The following is a 13315-nucleotide window of genomic DNA, read 5'->3' on the forward strand; positions in this document are numbered from 1 at the left end:
CTGAACCGATGGTGCTCCCCAGGGCCTTAGGCCTTACCAGCAATGTTCTTCACACCAGACAGTTCTCTGCAGAGGAAGAAACAGCCTCTAGCCAGTGAATCGACACAGTGGGAGGCTCACTTGGCAGAAAACAGTAGCTTTATGTGACAAAAACCCACTGCTCAACCTTGTGAGATGAGCTGAAGTCAGAAACACCTCACTGTTTGACGTTCAGGACAGCACTGAAAGCAGATGTTTGTGCCGATGGAACTCACCATTAGTCACGTGAGAGGCGGAGTCTTCACCAGAGATAATTCAGAGGCAAGCTCGGCCCAAAGTGAACAGAAACTACAGACCAGATCTAAAGAGCCCACCTGAAGGAGTCCTGTTTTCTGTTTTCAGGTCTTTGAGACTAAACACCCAGGGTGGTATTCTCCTAGAATAGAGTCTAAACTGCAAGCACACGTGGGTGTGTCCAACAATTGGATGCAATTTTGGTGACCACTGGTGTCACTGCATATCGAGCACAGCCAGGTGCAACATTATCGTTCACTGGGAGGATACATCATGAGCAGCCGAAGTCAGGGCAGGGTTTACTTATGGCCAGTTCCTCACAGAGTTCCAGCTAAACAGGAAGAGCTGTAGCCACAGAAAGCTCAACTGAGAAAAAGGTTTCACTGTGCAGAGAGATTTCATGGCGTCACAGAAGCTGGCGGATCTACAGTATGCAGGACTGGAGCCGTGGGCAGACTCAGTCACGCTGCAGCTGTTTATTAGACATTCACCAGAAACAAATCATTACGCTCATGCTCCTCAGAAGACCAAATGAATATATGCAATACTAATGCAGAACATGCTTCAAACTATTATCACACCCACCATTCACCGTCTGCTTCTTTAAGTCTTTCTTATCTGCAGCCCTACTGAAACACAAATCCCTAGAAATGAGTCCTAATCTGAAAGATCTGTGACAGGATTTAATGCTGTCTGTCCGACTCAGTGAGTCCAGTACCACTGACTGAGTTTTAATTATACAAACTAATTTCACTTAGTCACTATCTCCAGTTTATTTCTCATCAGACCACTCCAACTTTTGGAGTTTTTATTAACTTCTTCTAAAATATGATCAAAATATTCTATAATCTGCATTCTGTGTTCTCATGTCAATACTCCACCTTCAGGCGGATCTTGGCCTCAGTCATCTGTGGACTGGATGAGGGAAGTCGACTGTCAAGTCAGCTCCTGCAGAACAGGAACAGGAAAGCAGCCATACACCTGTACATCACTGCAGCAAGGTGGGGTCAATAATCACAGACTTTTAAAGTCCCCATGGCTGCTCATTTTGCTTGTTTCCAGCCAGTTAATGTTTAATCTTGGGTACCTCTAGATTATCCTGGCACACCTCATAACTCCAAATAGTCTAATTATTTCAGAATGATAAAACCAGAGAGCCTCTTCCTAAAAACAAGAGGATAGTTTGTGAACACGCACAACTCCCATTGTGATGCAAGTGGACAGTACAACGAACCACAATAGCATTAATAAATATATTAATAAATAAAAAAATTCTACTTTTACAATGGCACAGTGGATGTCAGGTAAGCTCACGTGAATGCACTACGGCCTGGAGATTATGCCTATTCAAGGAAATCCTTAAACTATCACGTAATACTTTACAGTTATTCCTAAACTGTAAATGACGCTGATCTTTCTCTGAGGTTTCATTCACAAAAAAAGGGAGTAAAAAGCACAGTCTGACAGTGCGTAGCTTCAAGTCTGTGTCCGAAACCATCAACCCAAAGCAGAACAAACAGACCACAGTCGGTGTCAGTGTTGTGTCCTCAGACCAGCTGCTTTGAGACAGAAACACAGAGAGGACGTTCAGGCTACACGAAGTCAGTCGCCAACAATCACCTGTGTAAAGCAAAGTACTCTAATCTGGGGCGTCAAGGTGCTGGCAGTCACTGAGAACGCTCCGGCTGCGGTTGGACTGTTCCACTATCAGGTGCTAGAGCAGAGGAGGAGTCTGGACAGACACCTGTGTACAGTTCCACACTGTGGCTGTCTCCTCTTAGTTTAAATACTGTTGATACTTCATGTTGCAGAGCTGAGAAGCAGAGTGATAAATATGCATTAGCACGTTCACTGCCTGCTCTAGATCCATTTCTCTGAATGTGTGACCGACACAGCAGGTGGTGATGTGACTGTGACAGTCATTACAGGTGGTAAATATTTAAATCCACCCTCCATCTTGACAGCAGCAGTGAGACATTTACTGTGGATGGGAGCCGAAGCTATTGGCTGTACAAGCATGAGTGTGTGTGTGTGTGTGTGTGTGTGTGTGTGGAGGCAGGGAAGCAGTTAAGAAGACAGGCAGATTTAATTATTGCCAGATTTAGACAAACTGCAGCACAGCTGACTGAGACCTGCTCTTTGCATGTTAACCAATCTCAGATTGATCTGAGAATTAGATTTCCAGGCAGGCATGCCTCTCTCACCACTGACCTTGAAACACCTGCTTCTGAAGAAAAACCATGAGGAGAGTGAGCTGTGTGTGTCCTTCATCTGATGAAACCTGGAGTATCAAGTAAATCCCCATGTGGAGCACAACTCTGCAATTAAGATCATCAATAGTCAAGTCAGTTTTATTTATACAGCCCAGTATCACTAATCTTGCTCAAGGGGCTTTACAATCTGTTCAGCAAACATCACCTTGTGTTCTTAGAATCACCCAATCATCCATTAACTATACCACTTATTCCTGAATAGGGTCGTGGGGGGCTGGAGCCAATCCCAGTCGACACTGGGTGAGAGGCGGGATCCACGCTGGACAGGTCACCAGTCTATCACAGGGCTGACATGTAGACAGACAGCCACACTCACTCCTACGAGCAATTTAGAGTCACCAGTCAACCTAAGCTGCATGTCTTTGAACTGTGGGAAGAAGCCGGAGTACCCGGAGAGAACCCAGGCACAGGGTCACTATTGCGCAGAGTGTGGTACAAAATGGCAAGATGGCAGTCGCTGTGTTGAATATATATATCCTTCACTTTTGCACAGTGGTGGAAAGCTGTGACGCATCATCCACCTTTACACCCAGTCAGTGTTCAGGCTTTCAGTGGCAGATGTAGATGAAGAAAACTGATTGTGTTTACTGCAAACTGTGTGTGTTTATAATGGCAGGCTTCAGTGCTTTTTAATTTCTTTTACCTACACACAGCAGCAGCAAAAGTACCATTTAAATGTAAATAAATACAGCAAATCCTCTTTGTAGAGAACACAATGAAACCTCACTCTGAGGCAAACACAGCCAGTGTTTTATCTGTTTGAATATCTGCACTCATGTGTACATAACAGATGTTGAAGCTCTAACTCAACAGTAACTCACGTCTTAAACTAATGGTCCGTGCTGAGATGAATAGATGAAGAGTTCAGAACAAGAGTGGAGCTGAAAGTGTAGCAGCCAGTGGAGGAAAACTTTTCTCTCCGGCAGCCGACCATATGTTCATCCACACTATTATATGCAATATTGATTCGGCTGGAGTTTTGGGGCGACACTGATTTGAGAGCATCACTGCAGCAAGCTTTTTATGGGAAAATGGCTCACTGATGTTTCATAATGGCAACTGCAATGAAAGCGGTGATAGGATAACTGAGGCATTCACTCACATCAACTCACCTCTGTTTTCATTTTCACTCAAACTGCAGCCAGTGGAAATCAGTTGGTGCTGCATCACAAATCAGTGCATATTCACCAAACAGCAGATCTAATACACAGTTTAGCTCACATTGAGAAGGTGAATGGAGTTACACAGCCGGACAGCAGATCTAAATCAAAGGCACTGAAGGCGAACAGTGGAGCGTGTCCTGTGCATAGTGTGCAGTGCTGCTATAACCACAAATGAAACCTCTCTGTGCTCGTATTGTAAACCCATTGACAAGATATTGATTGTGAACAGTTTATCATGAATGTTGTAAGAAGCAAGAGGCGGGTGCAGCGACAAAAGGCTGGACAGGGTCACACAGTGCCAGCAAACACATCCTGAAATGCAAGGCAGAAAAAAGCAGCCTGTTTTAAACGGGAGGTGAAGTCTGAGCAGGAAGAGATCAGCAGCAGGCAGCCAGGTCAGCAACAGGCCAAAACATAAGGAAGGCCCGAGAGCTACAGCTGTGAAGGCTTGTATGGCAAAGGGCCAGTACATGTTAGATAGTGACAAGGGGATGAAAAGTAGGCGAGTGGGAGGTTGTGGAGGATCAGGTGGCCGGGTGGAGAATAGTAGTTCATGGACGCATCCAGAGAATAACCTGAGGCCTGAGGAGCTGATGCTGTGGATGAGCTGGATGACCAGACCCGGACAGGAAGCATGACCCAGCGTGGCTGAACGCCATGTTGAGCTGATGCTGTGTCAAACCTACAGTCCGGGAGTATGTGCTCATCAGACTGTGCCATTCATAGTGGTGTGGGTGCTAAAGAGGCAAGAGATACTGTATGAGCGGATTGGTTCATTAGCAAAGAAATTCAATTATGGTTACTGCTCTGATCATTGAATTTCAGCCTGTGATTACATCCAGTAATGTGGATCCACAACAAGCTACTGAATGTAAAAGGTTTTTATTACTTTCTATTGTCTACAACGCTTTTACATTTTATTTTAGTTTCTGGCCTGCACAGTGCCATCGACTCAGATTGGGACTCATCCTGTCTCCTCTGGCTGCAACGACAGGCTTCGCTCCTCACACAGCAGCTATGCAGTGCTGGACACCCTGCCCAGGAAGCTTTCACAGAGGATGGTGGTTGAGAAATCACTCTTGTGACAGATGGTCTCCTGAAACAGCTCCTACTCGCTTTTGGAGCAGGAGCTGCCACGTGTGACTGTCCCCCACTTTTTAATTCTTTATATGATAACATCTATAACAAAAGCTAAAATTTGAAACCGGGTTAAGGACCAGTCAACACAGGACAAACATTTTGTTTCACCACAGCAAAGAACTGCTGTTGTGTCTCAGCCACCAAAGCTGTTTGTCACTGTAGGTACAGTCTGTTGAGTTTGGGTTTTCTAGGTGTATTTTGTGGCAACAAAGGGTCTTAAGTTTTGGCTTTTGAATAAGACTATGAAAGCCAGAAAAAGGTGAAAGGACAGTTTATGTAGCACCAAACCACACAGCGAGCTTATTCCAGTCTTTCAGATTCAGAAAGAAAAATTCCCAGTGAGCAAAAAGAAAGTAAACGTAAACTCTGCTCCGGAGCTGTGCTCCATCACTTTATGGTTGTTTACTTTCATTGATGAAAAATGTAAATCATTTCATCATAGTTCTCATTATCAAATGTCACATTTTGGTATCAGCACAACCGACGGAAAATATATGGACAAAGGTGCAATGATGCCGTTTGAGTGTTAACCTACAGCATGTGGTTAGGTTATGTGCAGTACGTTGGAAGTAATTTCAACTAATTCTCTGTCAGATTGTTCCAACCTGATTTTTTTGGAACAGTGACAACAACCTGCAGTGACATCAGTTAGCGATGTTTCGTACTGTGCATTACACACAGTGCTTTATGTTAAGTGTCCCCCAGCTTCCATAAAGATCTGTCAGGTCACTGGGGATTGACCATGATAAGTAAAAGCTTTTAGTGTGTCTCAACATGGCAGGATCCTTTCAGCCCTTCAGAGAGACGGGAGCGAGGGAGGAGAGCAGCGGGGATGTGAGACAGAGGCGGAAACACGAGAGCTGAAACGGGAGGACAGAGCTTTCTAAAAATAGAGCCAGATATGTTCAGAAGGGCTGTGTTGACGTCACATTCAGAGGTGACTATCTGCATGTGACAGACAGGGAGCCAATACAAATACAGGGAGATTTATTATATAGGTAAAGAAGTCAAAAGCAGCTCCCCAGCAACACTCTGAGATACTCTGTTTTAATTTTTTATTCATCATGTGATTAATTTAATCACTTTAATTAGAGGTAATCCACTTGCAGCCAGGTTGAAAAGGTTTCATCACGACAAGTGGTGCTGCCTTATTCAGTTTAACCTTCAAATGTCCATGAATCTAGAGGGTTGTTCATCTTCTTCATTCAGCTCTATACATACTTCTTTATGCTCAATGATGCTGATGAACAAAAATTCAAATGAAGATGTGGTGACGTTCAATTAAAATGAAGTGGCTTTACACCTAACACGACAGATCCAAATTAAAACAGCAGTGGCTCCTGACAGAAAGGACACCCCCCACGGTTTCAGGTAAAAGTGTCAGGAACACAGAAACGAGGCAGCGGGCTCTGATTTCATTCATTCATTCATTCATTCATTTTCTATGCCGCTCAGTCCCTGGCTCTGATTTCAGTGAAACATTATATAACATTTATATTGCAGGCCCAAAAATCTGTTATTCTGGCCTTTGTTAATCTGAGCACACACTGAGTTCATGCTATGTGTTTGACATCAGCTTGACTGACTCAGAAAGTGATCCGTCTGTATCAGGATCGGCTGGACACGGTGCTCAGACTGAACCCGACTGTGTCCAGTGATGACAAAAAAAATTATTCATACAAGACGACCACATCCTCAACAATGTTTACATAAAGAAGCTGTACAATGAACAGACAGCAGGAAAACTGTGGAAGACTTGGACCGTCCGATCTGTCTGCTCTGCATCGCAGCACAGCAGGACAGCATGTAGAATGCTGCTCCAGTGACATCACGACAAACTCACCACCGTTGATAGGCACGGAAGCTGCGTTGTGACATCGGACCGTTGCTGAGGAACCACTCATGCTGTAGGAGGACCACTACGACATGCAAGGATCGGGTCACGTGAACAGCTTTACCACCCACTTATCACTACAGTGGTAAATCATCCTGCGTAGTTTCACAAAATGTTAATGTTTAAACTTTCATGTTGTCATAAAACCTTTTCATTAGATTTTGGCTGGCTGCCTCTGATCTCTCTCTCTGCCAGGTTGTTCCTTGATCAACCGTCAGCCAGGAGCTAATCGCAGCTGATTTTGTTCTCATTTAAAAACTCTCAAAGAGCAGCAAATGGCAGCTAAAGACTGGTGGGGCAGCATCGACTCTCAGCAGCTTTTGTGCTGATTGATAGATATTACAGCCAGTGGGGACAAAGAATGGGTGGTTAATATGAATTAAACATCAAATGTGTAATCACTGCTTTTTCTCCTTTGGCATAGGCTGCTTGTTGTTGGTCACTGGTGAATGAGGATGCTGGAGACTATCAAATGATGATAGTCTCCCAAATTAAAAATGCAAAAACTACAACTTGTAGTTATAAACAGGACTAGCAGCCTGAGGCTGCGTGACACCAACATACTGATGTTAAGCAGGTTTGCCAGGTGCCATCTTATGACCACACGAACCAAACCAGTGGACAAACAGACCCGACAATGGCACCAGATGAAACATCACAGATCACCAGTGATTACAGTTCATCTGAGCAGAACATGAACGTGTGAACCATGTTTCTTCTGGCCCTGAACGGAGGGAAACGATGCCGTTAGATGGAAAGATAAAGCTCCTCCTTACTCCAGAATTTCATGGGAGACAGATTTGTGCTATGTAAATACAGCAAAGTGTGACATGATCTGGGAAACAAGGGATCAGAGGAGGAGGTGGCCAGGACTTTCCAGGTGCACCTCACCAATGTGTCTGAGACAGGTCATCTAACAGCAGCTTGAAGCCTGTGGTTCTTGGCCTCCCTCAGCAGAGGTTCGACCCTGCCCACCTGATTCACACAGTTGATGCTGAGATGTGGTGCACAGTCGTGGACGCTGCTCTGAGGTGCATTAACTGGTGACTTTTACTGCTAACTGAAATTAACTTCTCTGCAGCAGAGTTAATCCCTGGTCTTACTTTCCTGGGGTGTGTTCAGACGTTTGCCTGGGACTGTACACTGCACTTCTCAGCTTTGTACTCAAACTGTCTGTTCCACGCTGGGTTGAATGAAGTTCATCGTTCAGTGACACATGAATCCTGTAGTCTTGTTTTACACCACTGTAAACGCTGGCAACAAACCTACAGGAAAGCCGATAAACCGCAGGTACTGATGACACATGTCAGTGTGTTCGTTTTCATGCACTGGTACCGCTCGATTGCTTCTTGCCTCTGTGCCTCACTCCTCTCTCATCTATTTTGGTTGCTAGTATTGATTCAAGCTGTACTTGCTCTGATCCCTCATCTTAGCAACAGTGCCTTTTGTCAGTTGCAGCCTTCATCCACTCACAGCAGCAAGAAACAGGACAGCAGAGATAGCAGCTACAGCAGGCAGGTGAGGCAGCTGAGAGAGCGTTTGGGTTCATCCAAAAGGTTTTATCTTAATTACCAGAAGAACAAACTCATGATATTTATGAGTACAACAGTTTCCCAGGTTGGGTTTTTACTTTAACTAATTCAGGCGTTCAAATATTGCGTCAAGACAAGGAGTGTCTGTCTGGAGCTGCCTCCGCTCCTCACAGCTGTCTTGGCTGTTGCCAAAGCCTCCATGCAATGCTCTCCCGGCACCTCTTCACACATCCTTCCAGCGCTCACCCACTCATGTGCAGACGGTGTTTGACATTTCCGTGGCTGTGAGGGTGGTGCTGCGTTGTTATTGTGTGAGAGGAGGCCAACAGTGTGAAAATATGGCCAGGCAGAGCTCCCACACACAGAGTTTCAGTGGGATATCGTAGCCGTGACCTTTCTGCTCCTCCACTGAGGACAAAACCAGTGGTGGCAAAGCTGCTGCGATGACGAAAGGATGATGAGAAGCTTTCAGAAAATCCATTTAGGAAAAAAAAGGACAAAAAAAATCAAAGGACCCCTGACAAGGTCTGAATAAAGGACGTGTGTTCTTTTAAACCTCAAAATAATGCAACCACGTGAGGCTACAATATTAACGTGTTGTTTTGTCAATGCACACATTTCACAGAGGTTATTAAGAGTTGGTTAATTTGTAGTAACAGCGGGTAGCTGTACTGCCACAGTGGGTCACATGGGCTTGGAGGAGTCCTGAGTTAATCCAGCTTTAGTTTATTAGACGTGAGGAAAGAATAATGTTCAGCTAAACAAACAATGAATATTTTAAGCCTGTGGAGACAGAGCGCACACAGACAAAGAACAAGTGAAACCAAGATATCAGCTAGTAGGAAACATTCTATTTGAAACCACTCAAATGTCAAACAAATAAATGAATGAATGGATGAATTAATAATACAAATCTAAAAGAATAGTCAAACAGTTTGCAAAGGAGACTCGGGCTGTTTCTTTTTGTTTGCATGTCTACATGAATTGAACTCATGACATTATTTTGAGAGAAGCTTTGCTCTTTATGTGCAAACTGTTTACTGGCACCATTTCCAGAAGTGACCGACAAAGGCACACATAAACACAATCATTAGGAAGCAAGCAGTTGTAAAACTGAACACGTTCTCAGAGTGACGCCAACCTCACACAGGGACATTTCAAAATGATCGGAATTTGGATCCATTTGGTCCATTAATATCTGGAAAGTATAGAAGAGCTATATGATTAAATTAGTTTTCACTCATTTGTGCTGGAGCCAACAGGAAGGCAGACAACTCGGCTGACTGAGATCTCGGCCATGCATCCAGTACAACGGCTCTCTACTGCGTATGGGCCCAAAAATGCAGATGCATGAGGAAGTCTGCAGCATTCACGACATGTGAGCAGCCTTCATAGGGACGAACAGGGTGCCACCTTTGACCATGGTATCAAGTTCCTCTTATTACATCCATTGTTTGGAGAAGCAACACAGCCAATCATAGCCTGGATGTGTCAGTATCGACCGCTTCACAGCCTGGAGCCACCCACTGGTGCAGCATCTGTGTCAGGGTGTCTGCAGAAGGAGACACCCCAGCTGTCACCTTGTTTCCCAGGGGGACAAGCACTGTACTGCCTTGTCAGGTACCCTCTACAGAGAACTGTCACTGGAAGGCACCTGGCCACTTCATCTTCTACCTTCACCTTATATGACATCTAGCTCTGAGTTCGGGTGCTCGGTGCAATGAAGTGTGGTCAGACTGTGGGACCCTTAGGTGAGAGGCTCTAGGTGACCTGGCCAATGGATTTAGGCCCAGCTGTGAGTAGATCACATACCTAGGGACCTTCACCCCTCGTGTTTGTGAACAGGGAACCCTGTTAGAGGGTGGGCCCTCGTCTCCAGCTGCCGAATGCACCAGGGTGCATGTTGTGCACTGGTCAGCTGTCTCCAGACCACACAGGCCCCCAGGCCACTGTCATTTCTCGCTGGTCCAGATGGCCAATTTTCAGTAGCCTGAAGGGAGGGAGAGGAGGGGTGCTATCCGCAGTCCGACAGCTGTCCACGCTCTGAGACGCAGTGTGCTACTAGACAGAGAATCTGTTGTTCTGTATGACAATCAATTTACATATTCTCTAACATGAAGGGATCGTTTGCTTTGGTCAGTGGTCATTTCTCTAATAACCCACCGTAAAGCATCGCCTAAACCAAGGGTTCTTTCTTTTTTATCTTAGAATCCAAAAACTTTACTTTCATGAGGCCCAAAGATCCATTTCATAAGTTCATATTAGACTTCCCTGAATAAGAGCGATGCATTTTAATAGGCATTTTTGTTACAATATTTCTAATAGGCGAACCACACGAAAGACACTCGTCTTTAAATTACTCTGAAATTCTCTGCTTCTGGGAGAACTCCTTTCCCTTCCCCTTGTAATATGGGTAACTGCAGATGTCACTCATGTTATTGGTTTAAAACTTCCTTACTTACAGTAAAACACTCGAGATGCTCCACAATATTTCTAATAGGCGAACCACACGAAAGACACTCGTCTTTAAATTTACATTCTGACTCCAGATTGGGCTTAAAGATAACTCTTGACTCATTCTGACAGAGCACCAACATCACTTACTACACATCCTCTACAACATTAACAGGCATGCAGTGTACACAAACGTGCACATGTGTAGTTTATGGAGGAATGACGTGCACAAATGACTTCCTCGCCAACAGCAGCTGAATACAGTGACTGTGTCAAGTGTCCATGCAAAGATCAACACCCAGTGCTCATCGACTGTATGTACACTGCTGCCAGAGGTAAAGTAAAAACAACAGTGTTAAGAAATGGTTCCAGCCCCAAACAAGCCGTTTCCCACCCTCCTACCAGTATTAATGCTAAACTACACATCTCCAGCTCCCTGTTTGAAGAAATACCAGCTCATTTTGGGAAAAGCTCTGGTTTGTTTTCTGGATGGGAGTTAGATGAGCAGATAAAGTTGCCAAAGTTAAAGTTGTGCTGGGGGCTCTGAACTCATGATCTCAGTCCTGCTAAAATCCAGGTCACAACCCTGACAATTACACTACGACAATTACACTAAACACTGCAAATAATACAGCTTGATTACGAGTCAGTCCCTTTAAAGGCAAAGAGGCAGTACACATTTAACTGCTGAAATAACTGGAATCCTCCTTGGCATGAGCTGCTATTATGAAGCTATACATAGACAGAGAGGATAAAGGGGACACGAAGATGAAAGAGAAAATGAGCGGAGAGGAGATTTACTGGTAAAGACAAAGAAATCTTTTGTTTTTGTTTTGTCAGAAATAAAAAGCAAAAGGAAAAAAGATTCTTTTAAACAGCCCCATCTTCTATCGGCTGCAGCTCAGGCTAAATGTGAGTGTGCGATGATTATAATTATCTAGTAGCCAAGGTTTTATTCCAACACTGAAGCCAAAAATATACAAAACAATCATCATAATGCTGTGGCTGGTATAATGTTTTCCTGGTGTAATACTGAAGGAGTATGATTATGAGTTAATCAAATGCTATTTTTGTTTAAGTATTATGCTGTTTATGCTGATTTCTTTTTGTCATTAATTCCACTTGCTTGTGCTTCACACATTTATCACCATTTTGTCGTTTTTGAGCGTTACCAAAGCAACCACCACATCCTGCACTGATGCCTTTTCTTTGTCTAACGTCCTTGTCAGAGATGCATCACAGACACAGAGTTTACACTACAGAGGACATATGGTCACATGCATGCCCAGACCACCTCAGCAGGTGGATCACAGTCCGTCTTGGTGGTCGTTTACACTTGTATTGAGCTTGTCCACTTGTGATCCGATCACATTTTAAAACCAGCTCTGGTCTGACTTTAACTGTTGGTTTTTCAGAACCATTCATGTTACTCACCATTTTATTCTTCCACTATCATTTGTTACTGTGACAATGTGGATAAGGATTTTGGGTTCCCCTACTGGTTTCCTGTTTCCTGGACTGAGTTTAATTCACTGCCTGATTCTCTTGCTCTCAAGTCAAAGTGCTTTTTGGTCATATGTACAATAAGAAACAAGTTTCCTTGTACAATAAAATTCTTCCTTTGCTTTTCCACTATGAACACTTTTAAGAGTTGAAAAGTAAAGAGGAAATAAATAATTAAGGATATATACAAGAAAACAGTGCAATGTGGAATGTGCAATATCAGTACCAAATGTGCAATTATCTGTTCCAGTAATAAGTATATATCATGTAATATATAATAGTGCAGATTTATGGTCGTCTAGTCTGTGCAGACCACATATAGTGTTTGGTTGCGATCTGGGGTGTGTGTGGGCACTGGAGCGGGGGTCACCTGTTGGATGCTTTTTTTTGTGCCATGTACTGTAATTTATAATTTGTAAAAAGTATCTGCTGTTCTCTGTACCTTTGCACAACTTCTGTGTGTGCTGGCTAAGGCAGGGCCCACTAACGCCAGAGCAGCTGGAGATTTCAGTCGTGTGTTTGACACAATCAGAAAACAGCTAACAAGGAAATGTCAGGCTGCAGAATGAACTGTGATATTTTAATTAAAGAACTCTGCTCTGGATCACAGTGTTCTGGTAAACTGCATCCATGTGCTCATACAGCAGGACATCTGTGCGCTAGGTGCTCTATGGAGGGAAGACATTTCCTTGTCCTCAGGTAACACCTTCAATGAAAATCTGCCCTGACAAGCTCCACTGAATCATTACCACAGCCAGAACAATAATGTTTGTGGTGGAAATGCCAGCAGCTACAAGTCTTTTCTGGGTCTGAGGTTTTCCTCGGTGAATAACCATAAAGAATCAGAAACCGCTCTACTGGCCAGGTGTGTTGAACACATGAGGAATTAGACTCTGGTACAGCGGCTCTCACTGTGCATGTACAGTGTTCTCTGTAAGGCAACGAGTAAACAAGATAAGACAGAACAAGAAAAGAAAAAAGGAATGGGAATTAGGAAAATGAAAGAGTACTTATAAATATATATATACACACACACGTGTGTGTGTGTGTGTGTGTGTATGTACATATATATATATATATATA

The sequence above is a fragment of the Monopterus albus genome, unplaced genomic scaffold, assembly GCF_001952655.1.
Source record: "Monopterus albus unplaced genomic scaffold, M_albus_1.0 scaffold57.1, whole genome shotgun sequence".
Taxonomy (NCBI): Eukaryota; Metazoa; Chordata; class Actinopteri; order Synbranchiformes; family Synbranchidae; genus Monopterus; species Monopterus albus.